General features: G+C 46.3%; 1 protein-coding gene across 2 annotated transcripts in view; it reads left to right on the top strand.

The window, feature by feature from the left end:
* Positions 1 to 13,306, top strand: part of HMOX2 (heme oxygenase 2) — a 44,027-nt gene that overhangs the window by 10,228 nt on the left and 20,493 nt on the right. Inside the window, exon 1 of one of the 2 annotated variants that reach the window (XM_025369835.1) lies at positions 9,472 to 9,713. The exons of the other annotated variant lie outside the window; for it this stretch is intronic. The gene's annotated coding sequence lies outside the window, so the exon portion shown is untranslated. Of the gene's footprint in view, positions 1 to 9,471; positions 9,714 to 13,306 lie in introns of those variants that run through there. 2 annotated transcript variants of the gene reach the window in all.

Genomic DNA, 13,306 nt, shown 5'->3' with positions numbered 1-13,306 from the left:
GGAGGCGGAGCTTGCAGTGAGCTGAGATCCGGCCACTGCACTCCAGCCTGGGTGACAGAGCAAGACTCCGTCTCAAAAAAAAAAAAAAAAAATTAGCGTGAACAGTAAGTGGGATGCTGGCACATGCTTATAATCTCAGCTACCTGGGAGGCTGAGGCAGGAAGTTAATACTTGGTGAGCCTAAGTTTTTGGTGTCTTTAGATGCTGCTTGTTGATCTAAGGGGTTTCCAAACCTTTCTTTTTTGGCAAAATTGGGATTATGACTGGGAACCTGTTTTTGGAGTTTCTCAGGTGATTCTTGTTTGGGGTCCTTGTCTAAGGCACAGGCTGGAAAGAGGAGGGAGTGGACTAGTAGGGAAGATAGAGCGGTGAGCGAATAGAATACCTGGGGAAAGGGACACCGAAAGAGGTGATTGTTGTGTGGTGAACTGTGCTGTCAGTGTGTATATCAGAGGCCAACGAAGTGGTTATTCTCTTCACTTGGCTTAGGGAAAAAATTAATTTTTGTTTCACAAATAGATTCGTTTCCTTCCCAGGAGTATCATAGGCCTAATTACTGTCATAGTTCTCAGTAACTTTAAAAAGGCTGTGGGGAAGAATGGCATAACAGACTGGTGTCTTGTACCCAGCCTGCCTTTTTCTTATTCTTCTTTTTTTTTTTTTTTTTTTTTTGAGACGGAGTCTTGCTCTGTTGCCCAGGCTGGAGTGCAGTGGCACGATCTCGGCTCACTGCAAGCTCTGCCTCCCGGGTTCACGCCATTCTCCTGCCTCAGCCTCCCGAGTAGCTGGGACTATAGGTGCCCGCCACCACGCCTGGCTAATTTTTTGTATTTTTAGTAGAGACGGGGTTTTACCGTGTTAGCCAGGATGGTCCCGATTTCCTGACCTCGTGATCTTCCCGCCTCGGCCTCCCAAAGTACTGGGATTACAGGCGTGAGCCACCGGGCCCGGCCTTTTTTTTTTTTTTTTGAGACAGTCTTGCTCTGTCATCCAGGCTGGAGTGTGGTGGCATAATCTCAGCTCACTGCAATCTCAGCCTGCTGGGTTCAAGCTATTCTCCAGCCTCAGCCTCCTGAGTTGCTGAGATTACAGCTGTATGCCACCATGCCTGGCTAATTTTTGTATTTTTAGTAGAGATGAGGTTTCACTGTGTTGGCCAGGCTGGTCTCGTACTCCTGACCTCAGGTGATCCACCCACCTCGGCCTCCCAAAGTGCTGGTATTAACAGGCGTGAGCCACAGCGCCCGGCCTTTTTTTTTTTTTTTTTCTTAGCCGGAGTCTTGCTCTGTCACCCAGACTAGAGTGCAGTGGCGCCATCTCGGCTCACTGCAACCTCTGCCTTCTGGGTTCAAGTGATTCTCCTTCCTCAGCCTCCCGAGTAGCTGGGATTACAGGTGTGTGCCAGCACGCCCAGTTAATTTTTGTATTTTTAGTAGAGATGGAGTTTTGCCATGTTGGCCAGGCTGGTCTGAAACTCCTGACTTCAAGTGGTCTACCTACCTGGGCCTTCTAAAGTGCTGGGATTACAGGTGTGAGCGACCGTGCCCGGCTAAGGGCCTACTATTTTTTTTTTTTTTTTTTAAGACAGAGTTTCACTCTTGTCACCCAGACTGGAGTGCAGTGCCGTGATCTTGGCTGACTGCAACTTCCACCTCCCAGGTTTAAGCGATTCTCCTGCCTTAGCCTCTAGGGAAGCTGGGATTACAGGCGCCTGCCACCATGCCTGGCTAATTTTTTGTATTTTTAGTAGAGACGGGGTTTCACCATGTTGGCCAGGCTGGTCTCAAACTCCTGATGTCAGGTGATCCACCTACCTCTGCCTCCCAAAGTATTGGGATTACAGGCATGAGCCACCGTGCCCAGCTGGGCCTACTGTTTTTTGTTTTGCTCATGTTGACATGTCTGAGATAGAGGGCCTATTATTAAAGCACTGTGCTAAGGCTGCGAGAAGGTACTAGTGTGATTGAAACAATCTCGTATTATAATGCCATCCTGATTTTAGTTAATCTAGTTGACTGGCTGGCCTCATAAGTAGCTGTGATGATCATAATTTTTATGCCAAACACATGTAATTGAGCATACAGGTGTACTGAAAGAATTAGTTGGAACAGGATATTTGAAATCAGAATTGTTCTGGAAAGTCGGGAACATAAAGCTTTGTCTTAACACAGTTGTCTGTATTGCACAATTAATATTTACAGAATGGTGCACCTTATGTTATCTTTTTATTTTTCCACCTAACTCTCTAGATTGAAAGGTACTTAACGTGCAGAAGAAGATCTTATCCTTCTTTGTAGTCACAGTACTGAAGAAGGTGATAAATATTTGTTGATGATAATGTAATATCACCTGTCCAAGTGTAGCCATCATCTTCAGTAGTTACTTGATCTGCTGTTGTCTCTGGCAAGACCACTATGTGCTGCCGCAGAGGAGCTGTTGTCACCTTGAACTATCTCTGTGGCAGTCTGGAGGAGGGCAGGAGGGAGAAGGGAAGGAATAAATGAACAAAGCTGAGTGTGGATAGTAGTGTTTGAAGGCAGATGAAAAAGCAAACTTAGTGAAGTGTGGCCTGGGTGGTCCTCTAACTTCTACCTAGAAGACATTAAATCTTTACTCCCTTCTTTTTATGTAGGAAGGACACAGGGAAAGTCAGGCCTTTGGTCTGCTTGGTAATAGCAGGTATCCCACTAATTAGAATATAACTTAAAAAACTCCATTCCTCTAGCAAAATGTTCAAATGTCTGTGCTCAGTGTCACATTTGTCCTGCTTTGTAAGACTTTTTGTGTTTATAAAAAGGCAAGTGGACCCAGAAGGGGAAAAACGTGCTGTGCTGAGAAACTAGCTGTTATAGGTTATGCTTTTCTGTCTTCGCTTGTGGCTCTTCTAGTTATTTGAGGCAGGCAAAAACCCCAAAGTGTTTTTCCTACTCTGTTCCCACAGTCACTCAACACAACACTTCTGACACCAGATATATGGGAGTTGTTTCCCCATACACCAAGCAGTTCTCTAGTAGACACATCAGCGGGGTGTCCTCTAAGTCAGTTAAATTCTAACACTCTATCTGGAGATAGTGTCAGATCCCACCGGTTGAGGGCTCAGTCCCACAAAACTGTCCCAACTTGAGGCACTAGTCACAAGTAGTAAATTGTCACCTGTTCTTCTGACCTACCAGCTATAAATTGAGAGTTCTGACAGTCCCTCCTCGGGTTTGATTAATCTGCTAGAGTGGCTCACAGAACTCAGGAAAACACTTTACTTATATTTACCCGTTTACTCTAAAGGATATTAAGAAGGATACAGATGGCTGGGCGTGCTGGCTCATGCCTGTAATCCCAGCACTTTGGGAGGCCAAGGAGGGCAGATCACCTGAGGTCAGGAGTTTGAGACCAGCCTGACCAACATGGTGAAACGCCATCTTTACTAAAAATACAAAAAAATTAGCTGGGCGTGGTCGTGCATGCCTGTAGTCCCAGCCACTAGGGAGGCTTAGGCAGGAAAATTGCTTGGACCCTGGCGACGGAGGTTGCAGTGAATTGAGATCACACCACTGCACTCCATCCAGCCTGGGCAACAGAGTGGAAAAAAAGAAAAAAGGATACAGATGAATAGCTAGATGGAAGAGATGTATAGGGTGAGGCATATAGAAAGGGGCATGGAGCTTCTACGCCCTCTCTGGAACTTTCATGTAGTCAGCTATTCTGAAGCTAATGCAAACCCTGGGGGGGGTGTGTGTGTGTGTTTGTTTATGGAGGCTTCATTACAAAGGCATAATTGAATACATTATTGGCCATTGGTGATCAATTCAACCTTTAGACCTTCTCCCCTCCCCTGAGGTTAAGTGGGTAGAGCTGAAAGTTCCCACCCTCTAATCACATAGTTGGTTCCCCAGGCAATCAGCCCCTATCCCAAGGCTATCTAGGAGCCCACCAAGAGTTACTTACTTACAACAAAAGATGCTCCTATTACCAGCCGGGTGCAGTGGCTCACACCTGTAATCCCAGCACTTTGGGAGGCAGATCACGAGGTCAGGAGTTCAAGACCAGTCTGGCCGGCCGGGCGCGGTGGCTCAAGCCTGTAATCCCAGCACTTTGGGAGGCCGAGACGGGCGGATCACAAGGTCAGGAGATCGAGACCATCCTGGCTAACATGGTGAAACCCCGTCTCTACTAAAAATACAAAAAACTAGCCGGGCGAGGTGGCGGGCGCCTGTAGTCCCAGCTACTCGGGAGGCTGAGGCAGGAGAATGGCATAAACCCGGGAGGCAGAGCTTGCAGTGAGCTGAGATCCGGCCACTGCACTCCAGCCTGGGCGACAGAGCGAGACTCCGTCTCAAAAAAAAAAAAAAAAAAAAAAGACCAGTCTGGCCAAAATAGTGAAACCCTGTCTCTACTAAAAATACACAAAAAATTAGCTGGGTGTGGTGGTGTGCGCCTGTAATCCCAGCTACTCAGGAGGCTGAGGCAGGAGAATTGCGTGAACCTGGGAGGTAGACGTTGCAGTGAGCCAAGATCATACCACTGCACTACAGCCTGGGTGACAGAATGAGACTCTGTCTCAAACAAAACAAAACAAGATGCTCCTATTACCCAGGAAATTCCAAGGGATTTAGGAAATTACAAAAGTTTTAGGAGTTCTGTGTCAGAAACTGGGGTTAAAGACCAATATCAGAACAAAAGATTCTGCTAGTGCCCCCATCTACAAAAGTTTTAGGAGCTTTGTGCTAGGAACCTAGGGTGCAGATGAAATATATCTATACATCTTTTTGTGTGTTTGTTTTTTGAGATCGAGTCTTGCTGCGACACCCAGGCTGGAGTGCAGTGGCACTATCTCAGCTCACTGCAACCTCCGCTTCCCAGGCTCAAGCGATTCTCCTGCCTCAGCCTCCCGAGTAGCTGGGACTACAGATGTGCGCCACTATACCTGGCTAATTTTTGCCTTTTTAGTAGAGACGAGGTTTCACCATATTAACCAGGCTGGTCTCGAACTCCTGACCTCAAGTGGTCCGCCCGCCTCAGCTTCCCAAAGTGCTGTGATTACAGGCGTGAGCCACGGTGCCCGGCCTCATATGCCCCAATTTTTTTTTTTTTTTTTTTTTTTTTTTTTTGAGACTAAGTCTCACTCTGTCGCCCAGGCTGGAGTGCAGTGGCCGGATCTCAGCTCACTGCAAGCTCCGCTTCCCAGGTTTACGCCATTCTCCTGCTTCAGCCTCCCGAGTAGCTGGGACTATAGGCACCCGCCACCACACCCGGCTAGTTTTTTGTATTTTTTAGTAGAGATGGGGTTTCATCGTGTTAGCCAGGATGGTCTCGATCTCCTGACCTCGTGATCCGCCCATCTCAGCCTCCCAAAGTGCTGGGATTACAGGCTTGAGCCACCGCGCCTGGCCTATATGCCCAAATTTTAAAGGAGGCAACACATTCAAGTCCAAATAGCTAAAGGTAGAAGGATCAAGAAACAGTAATATGAGGCCATTTGACAGGTATATATAGTCATCCCTCAGTATCTATGGAGATTGGTTCCAGGACCCCTCAAGGGTACCAAGATCCAGGATGCTCAAGTTTCATTTTTTCTTTTTCTTTTTTTTTTTTGAGACGGAATCTTGCACTGTCACCCAGGCTGGAGTGCAGTGGTGCGATTTCGGCTCACTGCAACCTCCACCTCCCAGGTTCAAATGATTCTCCTGCCTCAGCCTCCAGAGTAGCTGGGATTATAGGTGTGCACCACCACGCCTGTCTAATTTTTGTATTTTTAGTAGAGATGAGGTTTCACCATGGTGGCCAGGCTGGTCTCGAACTCCTGACTTCAGGTGATCTGCCGGCCTCGGCCTCCCAAAGTGCTGGTATTACAGGCATGAGCCACCATTCCCAGCTCAAGTTTCTTATATAAAATGGTGTATATAATTTGCATGTAACTTATATCTTTCGTATTCTTTAAATCATCTGTATTTATAATACCTAATACAGTGCTACGTAAATAATTGTTATATTGTATTGTTTAGGTAATCATGACAAGAAAAAAAGTCTGTACATGTGTAGTACAGATGCAGCCATCTTGTTTTTTTTTCTTCTCCCCTGAAGATTGATTGGTTGATTGAGAGGGCATCTCGCTCTGTCACCCAGGCTGGAGTGCAATGGTGCAGTCTTGGTTCACTGCAACCTCTGCCTCCTGGGTTCAAGCGATTCTCTTGCCTTAGCGTCCGAAGTATCTGGGATTACAGGTGCCTGCCACAACCCCCGGCTAATTTTTACATTTTTAGCAGATTACGGGGTTTCACCATGTTGGCTAGGCTGGTCTTGAACTCCTGACCTTAAGTGATTCACCCACTTCCACCTCTCAAAGTGCTATGATTACAGGCGTGAGCCACCATGCCAGGCCTTTTTGTGAATATTTTTAATCTGAGGTTGGTTGAATCCACAAATGCAGAGCCCATGGATATGTAGGGCTGACTGTACTGTATTGAGCCTCTAAGGTGTGCAGAGTATTGGCACTGAGGGGATGTGCAAATACAACAGCAAACCAAGCATAGTCTTTGTTTACTAGGAGCTGGTAGTAACTTTGAGAAGACACAAAACAGTAAAATCACTTTGTAAGGTTTATGAGAGTTTTGAGAGGCCGGGGAAGTTAGAGTGGAGAAATTGAGAAAACGGGAGAACTTGCACTGAACCCGCTAAGATAGAGTAGGAAGAGAAGAGAAGGAAGGAGGCCAGAGAAAGAAGAAACCTTTCTTAGAGCACTCAGGGTCTTACTGAAAACTTTACCCATAAAAAGAGAATGTCACTGAGAGACTCCTTTTAGAACAGGGATTGATTTTTTTGTTTTTGTTTTTATTTTTGTTTTTGAGAGAAGTCTCGCTTTTGTCCCCCAGGCTTGAGTGCAATGGCTCAATCTTGGCTCACTGCAACCTCTGCCCCCTGGGTTCAAACGATTCTCCTGCCTCTGCCTCCCAAGTAGCTGGGATTAAGGTGCCTGCCACCACCATGCCCAGCTAATTTCTGTATTTTTGTTAGCGACAGGGTTTTACCATGTTGGCCAGGCTGGGCTCGAACTCCTGACCTCAGGTGATCCACCCACCTTGGCCTCCCAAAGTGCTGGGATTACAGGCGTGAGCCACCATGCCTAGCCACAGGCAACATTTTAAAACTATACTGTTGTCTTGGAGAGAGAATCTGAAGCCTTGCTCTGATTCTGAAAGGAATTTGCAACCAAAAACAGGATAAGGGGCCGGGCGCGGTGGCTCATGCCTGTAATCCCAGCACTTTGGGAGGCCGAGGCAGGCGGATCACGAGGTCAGGAGATCGAGACCATCCTGGCTAACACTGTGAAACCCCGTCTCTACTAAAAATACAAAAGATTAGCCGGGTGTGGTGGCGGGCGCCTGTGGTCCCAGCTACTCAGGAGGCTGAGGCAGGAGAATGGCGTGAACCCGGGAGACGGAGCTTGCAGTGAGCCGAGATCGCACCACTGCACTCCAGGCTGGGCGACAGAGCAAGACTCCGTCTCAAAAAAAAAAAAAAAACGGATAAGGATTATTCTGACAAATACCCTTTCTTCCCATCTTCAGAAGTACACATCTCTCAATTTGTGACTTCGAACACAAATTGTGTTCGAAAAAGGAAGTATTTGAGTAGATTAAAGACAGAAACCCTAGGACATTCCTTTGTAAACAAACAGCCTTTTACCAAACACCAACTGTCAAGGGACTTGCCTGAGTACTTGTCCAAAGGACAGCGTGTCCCCATGTGTAAGCAGTGGTCTAATCTGGTTCCTAGGAGAGGACTGCTGAGGCCGCAGCAACTTAACTAGCTGGTGTGGGTGAGGCAGAAGTGTTTAGAGCTCAAGGTCTGCCTTTAGTCAAGGACAGCTGATTAGAGTATGTGCCTGTCCCTAATACAGGGTTAGAGCTCAGTACCAATGCTGGGGATGAGGTGAGTTGAAGACACAGAAACTACATGGTTTTTTGGAAGGTCATGAAGTTTTCAAGGAGCTAGTGGGCAACTGGAAATGATGTGTGGAAGAGTAGATGGAGCTCTGGCCCAGTGGCCAGAAAGCTCTGGGCAGGTCAGGTCTGGGAACAATGGCTAATCCAGGCCCAGCTTCCCACTGCTGATTTGGACACACAGGCCTAAAATAAGAGACCGTGCCCAGAGCCACTGGTCACTTAGCACAGGTAGTGGGAAATGGTAGCCAGCAAATGTTTAATTGAGTATCTTATGTCTCCTAGACCATAGCTGAGCAAAGTAAGCCAAGCTCGAGGTCCTGAGGGGACTGAGGAGCTGAGCTCAGTCCCTTTTGGCCCTCCTTTTTCTTTCTCTCATTTTAAGTATGGAAGCTCACTTATTTCTTTTATGTATTGGCCATGTGTATAGGGTTTTGTTTGAAAAAAGGCTTGAGGCTGGGCATCATGGCCCACGACTGTAATCCCAGTACTTTGGGAGGCCAAAGAGAGATTGCTTGAGCCCAGGAGTTCGAGACCAACCTGGGCAACATAGAGACCCTGTCTCGACAAAAAAAATTTTAATTAGCTAGACGTGGTAGTGAATGCCTGTAGTCCCAGCTGCTCCAGAGGCTAAGTTGGAAGTATCACCTGAGCCCAGGAGTTGAGGCTGCAATGAGCTATGATTGAGCCATTGCACTTCAGCCTGAGGAACACAGCAAGACCCTGTCTCAAAAAAAAAAAAAAAAAAAAAAGTTTGGGCACAGTGACTCCTGTCTGTAATCCCAGCACTTTGGGAGGCCAAGGTGGGTGGATCACCTGAGATCAGGAGTTTGAGACCAGCCTGACCTCTAAAAATACAAAATTAGCCAGGCGTGGCCGGGCACAGTGGCTCATACCTGTAGTCCCAGCACTTTGGGAGGCCGAGGCGGGTGGATCACCTGAGGTTGGGAGTTCGAGACCAGCCTGACCAACATGGAGAACCCTTGTGTCTACTAAAAATACAAAATTAGCTGGATGTGGTGGTGCATACCTGTAGTCCCAGCTACTCAGTAGGCTGAGGCAGGAGAATCGCTTGAACCCAGGAGGCAGAGGTTGCAGCAAGCCAAGATTGTGCCATTGCACTCTATTGTTTTGCTGCAACAACAGCGAAACTCCACCTCAAAAAAAAAAAAAAGGCTTGAGTATACCTCTCACGGGCTGGGAGAATGCCTGAGCTGTTGGACAGGTTGCCTTTTCCATTTTATCTGCTTTTTTCTGAAGCTGTTCATTCATTGTTGCCTAATCATGTCCTCAGTCAGTAGTTGATGTTCTGGGCTATTTGAATTTCCTCTGAATAACGATTAATGGAGATAATGATGTTTGACCAGTTCTGGGAACTCTTGGGAATTAAAGGAATTAAACTCTTGGACATTAAACTTCACTTTAATATGTATAGTTGTGGGTGCTGCCCCATTGGAGAAGATTGTAACAGGAAGTTACTCAGTTTTACAGCAAACTGCTGGGATTTTTGATTTTTTCTTTTTTTTTTCAGTAAATTATGATAACTGTAGCATTTTCCTTTGCAATAATGATAACCTAAAGCCTTGGTGTTTCCTCCAAAATGTGCATAGATACAGGATGTGGGCTTGTTACAAAGTTGTATAACTGTTGCCTTTTTGTGGCTGACCCCTTCCCTAGAGAACAACATGAAGAGACCTTGCTGCTGCTATGAAACACAGACTCTAAGGACAACTTGGGGGACACTGGATGTTTTTTCACAGATGTAGACATCAAGGAGTCAGTGGTTTGTGTATGCATTGAGTGGAGAAGGCTGGCAAGCATTTGCCACCATGACAGTTAAAAATGTGCCTGTACATTTCTCTCTTTTTTTGATACAGGATCTCACTCTGTCGCCTAGGCTGGAGTGCAGTGGTGCGGTTTTGGCTCATTACAACCTCCACCTCCTGGGCTCAAGCAATCCTCATGCCTCAGACTCCTGAGTAGCTGGGACGACAGGCATGTGCCACCATGCCCAGCTAATTTTTGTAGTTTTTTTTGTAGAGACAGGGGTTTTTGCCATGTTGCCCAGGCTGGTATACATTTCTTTATATAAAGAGGGGGCAAGGAACACAGTGTTATGCTACCAATCAGGCTTTCAGAGACCATAAAACAAAATCTAAAAGGTACGCTCTCAGTAGTCATATCTGTGGAATGTAAGGAGGCCAGTTTAAGACCAATGTAATGCAGCATTTTCCCTTCATATATGAAACAGTGAGTTACTCAAGCACAAAGCGTCAAATGCTTGATCCCCCAACAGGGCCATTCTCATCCTTCACCAAGTGTTTAATCATTAGGCAGCCATCATCCTCCCTCCCTTTCTCCCTCCCTTCGTCCCTTCCTTCCTTCCTTCCTTCCTTCCTTCCTTCCTTCCTTCTGCAGTGGCATAGTCATGGGCTCAAGTGATCCACCTCAGCCTCACGAGTAGCTGGGACCACAAGCACTCACCACCATATCCAGCTAATTTTATTTTACTTTTTAAAAATTTTTTGAAACAGAGCCCTACTCTGTCACATAGTCTGGAGTGCAGTGGCACGATCTTGGCTCACTGCAGGCTCCAACCCCAGGGTCAAGTGATCCTCCTACCTCAGGCTCCCAGATAGCTGGGACTACAGGCGTGTGCCACCATGCTCAGCTAAGTTTTGTATTTTTTGTAGAGATGGGGTTTTGCCATGTTGCCCAGGCTAGTCTGGAACTCCTGTACTCAAGCTATTCACTTGCCTTGGCCTCCCAAAGTGCTGGGATTACAGGTGTGAGCCACTGCGTCCAGCCTCATCCAGCTAGTTTTATAATTTCTGGGGGGAGGTAGCAACAGGGATCTGTATATGTTGCCCAGGCTGGTCTCGAACTCCTGGCCTCAGTGATCCTCCTGTCTCAGCCTCCCAAAGTGTTGGGATTATAGGTGTGAGCTACCACACCTGCCCCATTATTCTTTTTTTTTTGAGACAGAGTCTCACACTGTCACCCAGGCTGGAGTGCAGTGGTGCAATCTCTGCTCACTGTAGGCTCCGTCTCCCGGGTTCACGCCATTGTCCTGCCTCAGCCTCCTAAGTAGCTGGGATTACAGGTGCCCGCCACTACGCCTGGCTAATTTTTTGTATTTTTAGTAGAGATGGGTCTCACCGTGTTAGCCAGGATGGTCTCGATCTCCTGACCTCATGATCCACCCACCTCAGCCTTCCAAAGTGCTGGGATTATAGGCGTGAGCCACCACGCCCGGCCCGTTATTCTTATACCTGAGATTCACCTTTAATTGCCCTCTGTCATCAGCACTTTGAGAATGCCTCAATTTTGAGAATACCTTGTATTCTGGAAATGATTCATTCAGTCAACAAACCCTGATTGGTGTGTAGTTGGGTAATAGGAGGCCAAGATAAATGAACTGTAATCTGGAAAACAAACATATAAACAGATACATACCATAACAAGATACAAGTGCTAGGATGGATCATAAAAGGCTTACTTAGGTAGCTCTGAATGTAATATCAGGCCTACAATATTATCACTTAATGTTGTTTTTTGGATCTTATTTTTAGAAGCAGCACAACCTTTTTCTTGGAGGAAATAATAGCAAGGAATAGGGGAGCTGTTCTGACTGAAGCAGGGTATAGGAGGCCCACAGCCTTTCCTGCTTTGCCTCCTGTTCAAAGCCATCCTCCCTGCAGTTCACTGAGAAATGACTCATTGGAGCTCCAAGGAAGTCCTACAGCTAGCTAGTTGCAGACCTGGTAGTAGAAGTTAGTTCTCCTGATTCTTAGCTTTCTTAGCAGTCAGATACCAGACTGATAAACAATAATGAAATTTCTCCCAGTTTTCTGTTCCATCCCACAAAGAAGTCAATAAACACATTTCTGTCAGGGACTTCAGTCTGCCTGGCTTTGTTACTGAGTTCATTTTAAATGTTTAACTTGCAGAGATCCAAATACATACAAATAAGGTCTATTCCCAGGAAGGTACTGTAACCCTTTTCATTGTCATTTGTGGGCAGTGCCAAGCTGCCTCTAATAGCCTCTTCTGTTTTTTTGGTGGAAATTCAGTTACCTCAGAAATCTATGTAAGAGATATTTGATAAAGGTGACTAACAATCTCGTCTCTGTAAATTGATGAAAGGATGAGAGGGGTATTAGACTCATGTCCTCTTTTGAATGCACACTGCTTTTGTGGTCCAGCAGGGTTTCTCAACGTTAGTGCTGTTGACAATTTGGGCTGGATCATTTGTGGTGGTGGGGTATGTGCGTGTGTGCGCACATGCAAGCATGTGTGTGCTTTCTGTGCATTATAGGACATTGAGCAGTGTCCCTGACCTCTACCCACTATTGTCAATAGCACATTCCCATCTTTCAGTTGTGACAACTAAACATGTCTGTAAACATTGCCACATCTCCAAACATGTTCCTTGGGGGACAAGTTGGCCCCCAGTGGAGAAACGCTGGATTGGAGATTGGTTGTCATGAGATGAAAATGCAAATCAGATTTGTCACAGGACAAAGTAAATTTTCAGTTACCTAATTAAACCTTTACTTTTTATAAGTCACTCTAAAGAAACAAAAGTGTGTCCTGTCTTCCATCCCTGATTCTCGGTTACTGGAGGGGACCCTTCACCTAAGTCTTGTTCAGGATCTCCTCAAAGGAGTTAAACTGAAACAATATGATATCTTCCCTTAGGTCTTTTGCAGAATTTATTTTGCTAGGCCGGGCACTGTGGCCCACTCCTGTAATCCTAGCACTTTGGGAGGCCAAGGCGATTGGATCGGTTGAGTTCAGGAGTTCAAGACTCACCTGGGCAACATGGTAAAACACCATCTCTACAAAAAATACCGAAAAATTACCTGGGCATGGTGTTGCATGCCTGTAGTCCCAGGTACTTGGGGGACTGAGGTGGGAGGATCACTTGAGCTCAGGAGGTCAAGGCTGCAGTGGGCCGAGACTGACACTGCACTCCAGCCTAGGTGACAAAGTGAGACTCTATCTCAAAAAGTACATATATATATTTTGCTTGAAATTCCAAGATTTTTCTTTCTTTTCTTTCTTTCCTTCTTTTTATTTTTTATTTTTTTTGAGATAGAATCTCACTCTGTTGCTCAGGCTGCAGTGCAGTGGCGTGATCTCGGCTCACTGCAGCCTCTGCCTCCCCGGTTCTGAGTAACTAGGACTACAGGCACACACCACCACATCCATCTAATTTTTGTATTTTTAGTAGACATAGGGTTTCACCATATTGGCCAGGCTGGTCTTGAACTCCTGACCTTGTGATCCACTTGCCTTGGCCTCCCAAAGTACTGAGATTACAAGTGTGAGCCATTGTGCCTAACCCCCATATACTTTCAAACAAG

Source organism: Theropithecus gelada, chromosome 20 (genome assembly GCF_003255815.1).
Source record: "Theropithecus gelada isolate Dixy chromosome 20, Tgel_1.0, whole genome shotgun sequence".
NCBI lineage: Eukaryota > Metazoa > Chordata > Mammalia > Primates > Cercopithecidae > Theropithecus > Theropithecus gelada.
Note: the sequence above shows the minus strand (reverse complement) of the source record. Positions and strands in the feature narration are given on the sequence as shown.